The 13,738-nt window shown below is 42.1% G+C and overlaps 2 non-coding genes across 2 annotated transcripts; one reads left to right on the top strand and one right to left on the bottom strand.

The window, feature by feature from the left end:
- Positions 1-6,291: 6,291 nt before the first annotated feature.
- Positions 6,292-6,432, bottom strand: LOC141584427 (U4 spliceosomal RNA). The gene has a single exon (XR_012517486.1). It is a non-coding gene; the product is annotated as a U4 spliceosomal RNA (small nuclear RNA).
- A 1,411-nt stretch (positions 6,433-7,843) lies between these two features.
- On the top strand, positions 7,844-7,984 carry LOC141584425 (U4 spliceosomal RNA). The gene has a single exon (XR_012517484.1). It is a non-coding gene; the product is annotated as a U4 spliceosomal RNA (small nuclear RNA).
- Positions 7,985-13,738: the final 5,754 nt, after the last annotated feature.

The following is a 13,738-nucleotide window of genomic DNA, read 5'->3' on the forward strand; positions in this document are numbered from 1 at the left end:
GTAAAAGAATGCAGAATTATACAGCTAAATGGGTAAATCAAACTCTATTCAAGTTAAATAATATTATTCAGAATGTGGAGTATCCCAGCACAGAATCCATAATGTGAAAAATGATTTAACTATGTTACAAATTACAATGGTTTAGATGTGGTTTGTTTCTGCAAAAACTCATGTTGAAATTTGACCCCCAAGGTGGCAGTGTGGGGAGGTGGGGCCTAGTGGAAGGTGTTTGGATTATGGAGATTGATTCCTCAAAAATAGATTAATGCCCTCCCATGGGGGTGAGTTCTGTCTGCTCTCAAAGGAATGGATTAATTCCTGCAAGAGTAGATAGTCAAAGAGTCTTGCTTCCTTGGCGTTCCTCCTGCTTTCACTCTTGCTGTGATCTCTGGTGCACCCCTTGCTCCCCTTCCACTTTCCACCATGAGGCAAAAAAGACTGAGGCCCCACCAGATGCAACTGCCCAATCTTGAACATTCCAGCCACCAGCATTGTGAGCCAAATGAATCTTCTTTACTAAGAAATTACCCTGCCTCAGGTATTGTGTTACAGAAGCACAAAATGGACTAAGACACAAATGTGGGAAACAACTCTCTGAAGGTGTAGGGAAAACGGTGCTGACCTAAGTCTCCTTACCAATGAATAGAATCTGTAGGCTGAAGGAAAATAAACTATACTTCATCATTGGATTCCATTTTATAAAGTTTCTTCCAACAGGGATAATTGTGAACAATTGTAAAACCACAGTATCTGTATCTGGAATCAAACAATGAGTTATATAAGTCGCAGATGGTAGAAACTAGGTCCCTCACTGTTGACGTGGGAGGTTATAAATTAGCAAGAGGAGAAGGGTAGAAAGATTCATGTGATAGTAGATCAGGGGTGAAGACATCAACATAAACTTAAGTTTAGTTTAATACAGATACAGTTCCACATCAAAATCTTCCTAACTAGGTGTGTATAGGTAGGTGACATACACACATATACTTCCTAGCATTGCTAATGAGAGACAAGACACAATGTGCTCACTCAGCAGCCAGATATAAGTTTTCCTACCATTCTGAAAGGAATCAGTCTCTTTGAAGAAATGTGTGATACTAGAACTGGGACAGTAAATATATGAACCAGGATAATCTTGAAGTATCAAAAAGTAAGTAAGTACTAAAAAAAAATTGAAATATGTCAAAGGAAAATTGGAGCCAATAAAAAGAGCTACTGCTGGCCAACACAGGAATGAACTGTTCAACATACTGCTGCAGTGTTTAATACTAACTAAAGCTTCAAGTAATTATCTAGGTGTCTCCATTTGTATGTGTAGGTGAATAAGCAAATGGAGTTGAATAGAAATCTTCTTTGCAAAAGAATTCCAAATACTTAATGTAGACAGTCAACCATCAAGAAGGTGGAGCTAACGCCTCACTCCTTGAGTATGGGCTTTACATATGTGTAAACTTATTTTTCACATATTTTTCTTGTGCTGTGGATGTGTCCTGGGTTCATTCTCTAAAATGCTGTTCACCCTAGATCAGGAAAAAAAATAATAACCTTACAGATTTGATTTCAATTCATGGATAAATATTTTAACAAGAGTGACTTTGTAAAAATATGTTCCAATGGCTGATTGACTCATTGTGACTGGATCACTTATTCCAAATTCTTCTTGTCTTTATTTTTTTCCAGTGTCTACTTTTTAGCCATAATACACCAGAATCAAATATTGGCCACTAAGAAAAATATTCAAAGAAAAAAAGAACGGGAACCGAACTTGTGACCATGATAATTCAATGTTTCACCACAACACTTTCTAAAACAGAAAAGTTTAAAAGGATATTCAAAGTCAATTTCCTCAATAAGGCTTTGCAGAAAATGAGGAAACTAGAGAAACAAAATTGGCAGGACATCCTATGGGTGATTTTAGATGTTTCTATGTTTTATGGGGGAAAAATACTTTACCTTTAAAATAATCACAAAAAATTATTGGAAACCCAAACTCTGGAATGTTTACAAATTTAGTTGAACTTCTATGTAATTATTTAGCTTAGTCATGAAGTTGATACTTTTTAAAATATCTCGGCCTTATTTGTGTAATAAAATACATAATGAATAATTAATGTTCATAGGAAAACATGTCAGACCTTGTGAAAAAAATCTTGGAGACCCAAAATCACTAAGCTAAAGGGAGAAGTCAAGCTGGGAACTGCTTAGGGCAAACCTGCCTCCCATTCTATCCAAAGTCACACATCTGCTCACCGAGATAAATGCATATCTGATTGCCTCATTTGAAAAGGGTAATCAGCAACTCAAAAGATTGAAACCATTCATCTTTATCTACTTATGATCTGGAAGACCCCCGTTTGGCCTCTCTTCAAGTTGTCTCACCTTTCTGAACTGAACCAATGTACATATTACACATAATTGATGTCTCATGACTTCCTGAAATGTATAAAACCAAACTGTGCTCCTACCACCTGGGGCACATGTTGTCCGGACCTCATGAGGATACATCACGGGTGTGTGCATCCTCAAACTTGGCAAAATTAACTCCCTAAAAAATCTAAAGTCTGTCTCAGATTTTCTTGGTTCATACATGTAATGTAGGATGTTAATGTTTATAAAACACACATCATTCTATCTACTATTAAAACTATACTGTCAATTAACCTTAGACTTTTCAACAAAAGAAAATGTTGATGAGGTATGAATAATATATTTAAATTTAAATAATGTTGCAAGTTTTAATATGCCTACTTTTCATTTTTTAATACGCCTGTTTTGACTACTTTAATGCTGTAGGACAAATGAGTAATTAAAACATGAATAAAAGTGTTTACAGGGGGTGGCCATGTTTCCTCCAGCCTCAGGCTTGGGGTGACTTGAAAGGCACCTGCCCATCCCCAGCTTTCATCCCAGCTGTCCTGATGGTGACTCTAAGCATTTCTCCTTTCTCTATATGTAGACCTCATCCCCAAAACAAACCCAAATCTTACAATATGTTAGGGCACACTACGATGATGAGCAGCCAAAGCCTCAAGCAAGAATGTGCTGACCTTATACATGGGAGCATGAAGGTGGTTAAAATGTTCACATTAAAGAGCTTCCACACAGATTGCAAGAATACAAGGAAGAATGGAGATGGCAGCACGAGTCGCTAAAATAAAAGCAGATGTTTTGAGATCAGTTATATTCTTTACTTCAAAAATTAGAGACAGAAACCGAAGTTTAGTCTGAGGCAACAGTTTACTGGGCAATAATCCAGAGGCACATGTGTCTTAGACAGATTTCAGCATTCTCCCTTATATTAATATAAATACTAAATTAATGTCATATAAATATAAACACTTGGTTCTACAGTAGTTTTAAAGGAGATCTCACAAATGGCTTTGGCTTTTGAAGGTTAGCACTGATGGTCCAGAGAATTCATTTTGTTCCAGAGAGAGAGAGAAAAGAATTCATTTTGTTCCAGAGAGAGAAAGAGAAGAATTTCTTGGGTCCCTTCAGGAAGGCATCTGGCTTTGCCTCGCGTTGTATATTTGAACTATGTGTACGGCAGAAGACAGAATTTCACAGATTTAAGGTGCGAAAAGTCACTGGGTTCTTCAAGAAGCCTGGGATTCTTCTTGGAAAAAATAAGTTTGTGGAGACAAAATGAGTTGGAGAAGATTGTTATTGAAGTGAAGCAGAATTGGTTTTAGTAATCTGCTTATTACCCTCACCCTCACCCCCTTAACTTCTAACCCTAAACCCTAACACCGTGACCCTAACCCTACCCCTACCCAATCCCTCATCCTACTCTTTAGCCCTGACCTTGACCCTTGACCCCAATCTCCAAACCCCAACACCAAACCTAAACTTAACCCCTAACCCTACCACTAACCTTAACCCTTTACATCTGCCTAGATTCTCCAGCAGAAGCAGAGACCCTTGGCTCCCAGCTGTGCACCACTGCATCTGGCACAGGACTCCGTAGCAGTCCCCAAATAGGCACCTGAATGCCCACTGTGCCAGCCATGCAGTGGAAGCCCGTGCTATATTCTCACTACCAGAACCAAGGCCCAGTGCCTGCATCAGGCTGCTCAGGGCTGAAGTGAGCTGGGACACCCAAGGTCTTCATAAGACCAAGGCTCTTTCATGCCTCCTGTCACAGAGTGAGATGCAGACCCAGCAGCACCACACGTCCCCTCCTTCCCACCGTGGCAGCTCATCAACCTTCCAAGCCAGGGGCCCTTCCCTGATGACACTCCAAGCACAAAGCACTGGACTTCCACACAGTGAGGCTGCACACATTATTCTGTGTAGATGCCCACTTAGGCCGCTGGGAGAAAGGGTGGTAGAGGGACCCTCATGTTGCTCTGTGGTATACATGCTCTGGTTTATACGACTGCAAGCCATTTATGAGAAACTCAAGCTGAAACACTACTTGTTTCCAATGTTTTGTCAGCAGAGGATTTACAATGTATGCTCCCAAATAAGCTAGCCACAGAGCACACTGACTACTTCCCCTCTTAAGTTGCTCCGAGGGCCTCTGCATCAGTCCTAGAATTGGAAGATTGGTGGAGAAGAACTGGAATGTTGAGGGGGTACTGGATACTTGCTTGATACCAGCCTCCCCTTACCTAAGCTTACAGACAGCCCAGATCCCGCCTGATAAATTAAACATTTTAACACACACAGTTCTCGATAGCAGGACTTAACAGATGCAAAACTCGAAGGCAACGATTGTCTCAATTCCTTGGTGTCTCAGGAACTAAAACACTGCCTAGCACAGGTGCACCATCAACCTTATTATTAAATATGCTCTATATTTTATTCATCTTTGATTGTGGAAGTGATGTGATAAACACTGCGGACTAACGACCTTTGAGATCTCTTCACGGGATCCTATCTGGACCCCCAGATCTGCCAACACAGATAAGGCACCCATAAACATGTGCAGGACAGAGGTGAGATAAAACTGTCTCTGAACCTCAAAGTGGTCTGGCAGTCACAAGAACAGCCACGTAGGGTCTGGGCCATATGAGGAGTCAGGCTTTCAGCTTGAGGCACCCCACTGCACCTGCAAAAACGAGTTGTGCTTAACAAAGAATAATCAGCCAGCCTACTCTCTTTAATGAAAGATTCTCCCTGGGGTCTGAAAGCTTGGGGGGATTACTCTTCCCTCCTCAGGCTTGGTCCAAGGTACAAGACCACGTGCACCACCAGCGTGGGTCAGCAAATGAGCAGAAGCCAGAAAAGGGCAGTCCGGAAGACAAGGACCCCTTGAAGATCAAGAGAGAGTCCGTTTAGGTACCACGGAGCAGTTACGTCAGACTGGAACACGTCCCATTTACAGGAGACTAGAAAACCCCAGCCTCACCCTCACTTGGGGCTGATACCATTTTAGGCCTCAGCCCGTCTGCACCTAGGTGCTCATGAAAACAGCATGTTGCTCCACACCACCTCGAGCTGTTTACTGGTGCTCTCAGGGTTTGAACCAGTAATAGAGCCTTGTGCCTAATATCTCAGGTGGTAATCCAAGAGCGATATCTGCGTGACACGCCTGCTCATTCACCCTCCATATCTAAGTGATCACCAAGGTTGCAAGCCAGCCAGGCAAGGTAGCTCATGCCTGTCAGCCCAGTACTTTAGGCGGCTGAGGCATGTGGATCACCTGAGGTCAAGAGGTCAAGACTGCTCTGGCCAACATTGAAAAAGCCTGTCTCTACTAGAAATTCAAAAATTAGCAAGAGTGGTGGCAGACGCCTGTAATCCCAGCTACTCAGGAGGCTGAAACAGGAGAATCACTTGAACCTGGGAGGCACAGGCTGCAGTGAGCCAATATCATGCTGTTTCACTCCAGCCTGGGCAACAGAGCAAGACTCAGTCTCAAAAAAACAAAAGAAAAGAAAAGAATTAGTATAATTTTGTCTCCAGAAGAGGGGTCTTGTCCCAGACCCCAGCAACAGGATTTTGGGTCTCACACGAAATGGAATTTATGGCAAGTCGCACAGTCTAGTGACATTAAAAGAGTTTATTAGCCACTACTAAGTGACAGAGCAAGGAGTCCTCAGAAAGCAAGAGGAGGAACGCAGCTGCTTTAAAGAACAAAGTTTTTTTTCAGATGGAATTTTACCCTTGTCACAATGACATGATCTCGGCTCACTAAAACCTCTGCTTCCTGGGTTTAAGGATTCTCCTGCTTCTACCTCCCAAGTACGTAGGATTACAGATGTGCACCACCACGTCCAGCTAATTTTTTTATTTCTTTTCTATTTTAATTTATTTTTATTTTTTTGTTTAATTTTTTTTATTCCATCCCTGTGGAGACTTCCAAAAATTGCCAATGCTTACTATATTTCCAGTCATCACAGCGGGGTATTGGGAAAAGTTTTCAATTAGCAATAATCGCACCTCAGATAAACCTCACTACCTATGATAATGCCACTGTGCAAAGCTATTTTTTTATGTATTTTTAGTAGAGACTGAGTTTTACCATGTTGGCCATGCTGGTGTCCAACTCCTGGCCTCAGGTTATCTGCCTTCCTCGGCCTCCCAAAGTACTGGGATTACAGGTGTGCTTACTTAAGGTAAACATTAAGTAATCACACCTGTAACCCCAGCACATTAACGTACAAACAGAATTACTTAATGTTTGTCTATGTAGGTTATTAAGAATAGTGTTGTCTCTTATGAATGATTGTGATCAGTTTCTGTCAGGCTATTAGTATTGCTACTTTTCTCTGTTACTATTGATTTTAACAATAATTTAGGAGTGTACTATTATCTTTAAAACTTATTTTTAAATTAAGAATGCTTTTTGCTTAAAGTACTGGTATAATTTTATAAGTTTTGGGTCTGTACTTAGTTATTAACTTGTTCCTGCAACCATAAATATTTTAGGACCAAACGTACTCAGTCCCTAAATACATAATTCAACAGATTTAACCTGAATGTGTGTGTGTGTGTGTATGTGTGTGTGTGTGTATGTGTGTGTGTGTGTGTGTGAGAGAGGGAGAGAGATAGAAAGAGAAAGAGAGAGAGAGAGAGAGAGAGAGAGAGAGAGAGAGAGAGAGAATGTGTCACTCTGTCTCCCAGGCTTGAGTGCAGTGGTGTGAGCATGATGGCTGGTTCACTGTGGCCTCAAACCCCTGAGCTCAAGTGATCCTCCAACCTCAGCCTCCTGTGTAGTTGGGACCACAGGCACGAGCCACCATGCCAGCTAATTTTTATATTTTTTGTAGACATGAGGATCTCATAACGGAGTTTCACTCTTGTTACCCAGGCTGGAGTGCAATGACGCGATCTCGGCTCACTGCAACCTCTGCCTCCTGGGTTCAGGCAATTCTCCTGCCTCAACTTCCAGAGTAGCTGGGATTACAGGCACGTGCCACCATGCCCAGCTAATTTTTTGCACCTTTAGTAGAGGTGGGGTTTCACCATGTTGACCAGGATGGTCTCGATCTCTTGACCTCGTGATCCACCAGCCTTGGCCTCCCAAAGTGCTGGGATTACAGGCTTGAGTCACCGTGCCTGGCCAGCAAAAAGCATTCTTAATTTACAAATAAGTTTTAAAGATAATAGTACACTCATAAATTATTGTTAAAATCAATAGTAACAAAGAAAAGTAGCAATACTAGTAGCCTGACACAAATTGATCACAATCCTTCATAAGAGACAACACTCTTCTTAATGACCTATATAAACAAACATTAAGTAATTCTGTTTGTACGTTAATGTGCTGGGATTACAAGTGTGATTACTTAATCACTTATCCACCAAGGAGGGCGGATAACATGAGGCCAGGAGTTGGACACCAGCATGGCAAACATGGTGAAACCCAGTCTCTACTAAAAATTAAAAAAAAAATAGCTTTGTACGGTGGCAGTATCGTAGCCGGTGAGGTTTATCTGAGGTGCGATTATTGCTAATTGAAAACTTTTCCCAATACCCTGCCATGACGACTGGAAATATAGTCAGCATTGGCAATTTTTGGAATTTACAGAGATGGAATAAAGAAAATTGAATAAAAAAATAAATTAAAATGGAAAAGAAATACAAAAAAAATAGCTGGACGTGGTGGTGTACACATGTAATCCCACCTATTCAGGAGAATCCTTAAACCCAGGAAGCAGGGGTTTTAGTGAGCCGTGATCATGTCATTGTAACAATCAGTAAAACTCCGTCTCAAAAAAATTTTTCTTCTTTAAAACAGGTGCATTCCTCCTCTTGCTTTCTGAGGACTCCTTGCTCTGTCACTTAGTAGTGGCTAATAAACTCTTTTAAAGTCACTAGACTGTGCGACTTGCCATAAATTCCATTTCGTGTGAGACCCAAAATCCTGTTGCTGGGGTCTGGGATGGGATCCCTCTTCTGGTGTCAAAATTATATTAATTCTTTTCTTTTCTTTTCTTTTCTTTTTGAGACAGAGTCTTGCTCTGTTGCCCAGGCTGGAGTGAAATGGCGTGATCTCAGCTCACTGCAGCCTGTGCCTCCCAGGTTCAAGCGATTCTCCTGTTTCAGCCTCCTGAGTAGCTGGGATTACAGGCGCCTGCCACCACACTGGCTAATTTTTGAATTTCTAGTAGAGACAGGCTTTTCCAATGTTGGCCAGAGCAGTCTCGAACTCTTGACCTTAGGTGAACCACATGCGTCAGCCGCCTAAAGTACTGTGCTTACAGGTGTGAGCTACCTTGCCTGGCCGGCTTGTTACCTTGGTGATCACTTGGATATGAAGGGTGGAGGAGGAGGCGTGTCACCCAGGTATCGCTCTTGGATTACCACCTGGGATATTAGGCACAAGGCTCTATTATTGGTTCGAACCCTGAGAGCGCCAGCAAACAGCCTGAGGTGGTGTGGAGCAACATGATGTTTTCATGAGTGCCTGGGTGCAGACGGGCTGAGGCCTAAAATGGTATCAGCCCCAAGTGAGGGTGAGGCTGGGGTTTTCTAGTCTCCTGTAAATGGGACGTGTTCCAGTCTGACGTAACTGCTCCATGGTACCTAGACGGCCTCTCTCCTGATCTTCAGGGGGTCCTTGTCTTCCGGCCTGCCCTTTTCTGGCTTCTGCTGGCTTGCTGACCCATGCTGCTGGTGCACGTGGTCTTGTACCTTGGGACCCAGCCTGAGGAGGGAGGAGTAATCCCCCCAAGTTTTCAGGCCCCGGGGAGAATCTTTCATTAAAGAGAGTAGGCTGGCTGATTCTTCTTTGTTAGGCACAACTTGGTTTTGCAAGTGCAGTAGGGTGCCTGAAGCCAAAAGCTTGACTCCTCATATGGGCCAGACTCCACATGGCCGTTCCTGTGACTGCCAGGCCACTTTGAGGCTGAGAGACAGTTTTATCTGGCCTCTGTCCTGCACATGTTTATGGATGCCTTCTCCATGTTGGCAGATCTGGGGGTCCACAAGAAAGGATCCCGTGAAGAGATCTCAAAGGTCATTAGTCCACTGTGTTTATCACATCACTTCCACAATCAAAGATGAATAAAATATAGAAGCGTATTTAATAATAACTTTGATGGTGCACCTGTGTTAGGCAGTGTTTTAGTTCTTTGAGACACCAAGGAGTTGAGACAATCCTTTGCCTTAGAGTTTTGCATCTGTAAGTCCTGCTATCGAGAGCTGTGTGTGTTAAAATGTCTGATTTATCAGGCGGGATCTGGGCTGTCTGTAAGCTTAGTTTAGGGGAGGCTGGTGTCCAGCAAGTATCCAGTACCCCTCAACATCCCAGTTCTTCTCCACCAGTCTTCCAATTCTAGAACTGATGCAGAGGCCCTCAGAGCGACTTAAGAGGGGAAGTAGTCACTGTGCTCTGTGGCTACCTTGTTTGGAAGAGTACATTGTAAATCCTCTCCCGACAAAACGTTGGAAACAAGTAGTGTTTCAGCTTGAGTTTCTCATAAATGGTTTGCAGTCGTATAAACTAGAGCATGCATACCACAGGGCAACTTGAGGGTCCCTCTACCACCCTTTCTCCCAGGGACCTAAGTGGGCATCTACACAGAATAATGTGTGCAGCCTCACTGTGTGGAAGTCCAGTGCTTTGTGCTTGGAGTGTCATCAGGGAAGGACCCCTGACTTGGAAGGTTGCTGAGCTGCCACAGAGGGAAGGAGGGGGCATGTGATGATGCTGGGTCTGCGTCTCGCTCTGTGACAGAAGGCATGAGAGAGCCTTGGTCTTATGAAGACCGTGGGTGTCCCAGCTTACTTTGGCCCTGAGCAGCCTGATGTAGGTGCTGGGCCCTGGTTTTGGAGGTTAGAATATAGCACGGGCTTCAACTACATGGCTGGCACAGTGGGCATTCAGGTGCCTATTTGGGGACTACTATGGAGTCCTGTGCCAGATGCAGTGGTGCACAGCTGGGAGCCAAGGGTCCCTGCTTCTGCTGGAGAATCTGGGCATATGTAAAGTGTTAAGGTTAGTGGTAGGGTTAGGGGTTAAGTTTGGGGTTGGTGTTGGGGTTTGGGGGTTGGAGATTGGGGTCAAGGGTCATGGCTGTGTGATTTGCTGCCTTCCTCCCCTTCACCTATATCTGACATTTATCTGCATGCTGTCTCTCCCCACCTCCCCACACCTCCGTCCCTCCCCCATTTCCCCCCAACAGACCCCAGTATGTAGTGCTCCCCTTCCTGTGTCCATGTGTTCTCATTATTCAACACCCGCCTATGAGTGAGAATATGCAGTGTTTGATTTTCAGCTCTTGTGTCAGTTTGCTGAGAATGATGGTTTCCAGGTTCATCCATGTCCCTACAAAGGACATGAATTCATCGTTTTTGATGGCTGCGTAATATTCCATGGTGTATATGTATTGCATTTTCCCCGTCCAGTCTATCATCAGTGGGCACTTGGGTTGCTTCCAGGTCTTTGCTATTGTAAACAGTGCTGCTATGAACATTCATGTGCATGTGTCCTTATAGTAGAACGATTTATAATCCTTCGGATATATATCCAGTAATGGAATTGCTGGGTCAAATGGAATTTCTATTTCTATGTCCTTAAGGAATCACCACACTATCTTCCACAATGGTTGAACTAATTTACACTCCCACCAACAGTGTAGAAGTTTTCCTATTTCTCTACATCCTCTCCAGCATCTGTTGTCTCCAGATTTTTTAATGATCGCCATTCGAACTGGCGTGAGATAGTATCTCAATGTAGTTTTGATTTGCATTTCTCTAATGAGCAGTGGTGATGAGCATTTTATCATATTTTTGTTAGTCTCCTGTGTGTCTTCCTTTGTAAAGTGTCTGTTCATATCCTTCACCCACTTTTGAATGAGCTTGCTTTTTTTTTTTTCTTGTAGATCTGTTTTAGTTCTTTGTAAATTCTGGATATCAGCCCCTTATCAGATGGGTAGACTGCAAAAATTTTTTCCCATTCTGTTGGTTGCTGATTCACTCTAATGATGGTTTCTTTTGCTGTGCAGAAGCTGGAGAGTTTGATTAGGTCCCGTTTGTCTATTTTGGCTTTTGTCGCCTTTGTGTTTTGGTCATGAAGTCCTTGCCTATGCCTATGTCCTGAATGGTTTTGCCTAGATTTTCTTTTAGGGTTTTTATGGTGTTAGGTCTTATGTTTAAGTCTTTCATACGTCTGGAGTTAATTTTAGTGTAAGTTGTCAGGAAGGGGTCCAGTTTCTGCTTTCTGCACATGGCTAGTCAAAAATCGGATGGTTGTAGGTATGTTGTATTTCCTCTGAGGTCTCTGTTCTGTTCCATTGGTCTACATCTCTGTTTTGGTACCAGTACCATGCTGTTTTGATTACTGTAGCCTTGTAGTATAGCTTGAAGTCCAGTAGTGTGGTGCCTCCTGCTTTGTTCTTTTTTGCTTAGAATTGACTTGGCTATGCAGGCTCTCTTTTGGTTCCATATGAAGTTGAAGGTGTTTTTTTCCAGTTCTGTGAAGAAGGTCATTGGTAGCTTGATGGGAATAGCGTTGAATCTGTAAATTACTTTGGGCAGTATGGCCATTTTCACAATAATGTTTCTCCATCTGTTTGTGTCCTCTCTTATTTCGTTGAGCAGTGGCTTGTAGCTCTCCTTGAAGAGGTCCTTTACATTCCTTGTTAGTTGTATTCCTAGGTATTTTATTCTCTTTGTAGCAGTTGTGAATGGCAGTTCCTTCTTGATTTGGCTCTCTTTAAGTCTGTTATTGGTGTATAGGAATGCTAACGAGAATGGACAACATAGAGAGGAATATAAGTGAATTGATAGAGCTTATAAACTTAGATGCAACATTTTAAGGTGAATGAACACACAGCAGAACAGTTTGAAAGATACGTTTCTTCTGTGTTTTAGGTGCTGTATTACTGCTAATTATTATATGCCTGGATTTGGCTAAAAATATCTGTTTTTAGATTCTCCAAAGAAAGAGTTTCTGAACTGCTGCATACACACTTCATATTTCTGATTACATCATATACTTCCATTTACTCTGGAATGTCCAAACGCAGCTCCTAGAAGAAACGTGTTTCTGACTTGCTGAATCTAAAGATAGATGCAACTTCCTAAGGTGAATGAGCAGAAAGTAGAGCAGTTTGAAAGATAGGTTTCTTTTGTGTTTTACATGCAGTCTTACCACTAATTCTCATATGCCTGGATTTGACTGGAAATATCTGTTTATAGATTCTCCAAGGAAGGGTTTCTGAACTGCTGCATGCACACATCAGTGTATCTCTGTAATGTGAATGCACACATTGACAACCATTCTGCTAGATAGCTTCCTTTTTATTTTAGGGTCAGATATTTTTCATTACAGCATATACTTTCACTCTGGAATGTCCAAATGCAGCTCCTAGAAGAAATGTGTTTCTAACTTGCTGAAACTAAAAATGGATGAAACTTTCTAAAGAGAACGAACACAGCAGAGCAGTATGAATGATATGTTTCTTCTGTGTTTAATATGCAGTCTTATTGCTAAATATCATATGTATGGATTTGGCTGAAAATATCTGTTTTTAGATTCTCCAATGAAAGGGTTTCTGAAGTGCTGCATAAACACATCAGTGTAACTCTGTAAGGTGAATGCACACATGGACAGCCATTCTGCAAGATAGCTCCGTTTTAGTTTTAGAGCTAGATTTTTCCCATTACAACATATACGCCTTCTCACCCTGGAATGCCCAAACGCAGCACATAGAAGAAACGTGTTTCTTACTAGCTGAATCTAAATATAGATACAACTCTCTCAGGTGAATGAACACACGCTGTTTGAAAGATACATTTCTTCCATGTTTTAGATGCTGTCATACCGATAATTCTCATATGCCTGGATTTGGCTGGAAATATCTGTTTTTAGATTCCAAAGAAAGGGTTTCTGAACTGCTGCATACACACATCAGTGTAACTCTGTAAGATGAAAGCACACATTGACAACCACTCTGCTGGATAGCTTGGTTTTTGTTTTAGAGCCAGATATTTCCCATTACAGCCTATACTCCCATTCATGCTGGAATGTCAAAATGCAGTTCCTCCAAGAAACGTGTTTCTTCCTCACTGAATCTAAAGATAGATGGAACTCCCTAAGATGAATGAGCACACAGCAGAGAATTTTGAAAGATACGTTTCTTCTGTGGTTTAGATGTAGTCTTACTGCTAATTCTCATATGGCTGGATTTGGCTGTAAATATCTGTTTTTACATTCTCAAAAGAAAGGGTTTCTGAGCTGCTGCATATATACATCAGTGTAACTCTGTAAGGTGAATTCACACATTGACACCCATTCTGCTAGATAAGCTCCATTTTAGTTTTAGAGCCAGATATTTCCCAT

This window comes from Saimiri boliviensis, chromosome 4 (assembly GCF_048565385.1).
Source record: "Saimiri boliviensis isolate mSaiBol1 chromosome 4, mSaiBol1.pri, whole genome shotgun sequence".
NCBI lineage: Eukaryota > Metazoa > Chordata > Mammalia > Primates > Cebidae > Saimiri > Saimiri boliviensis.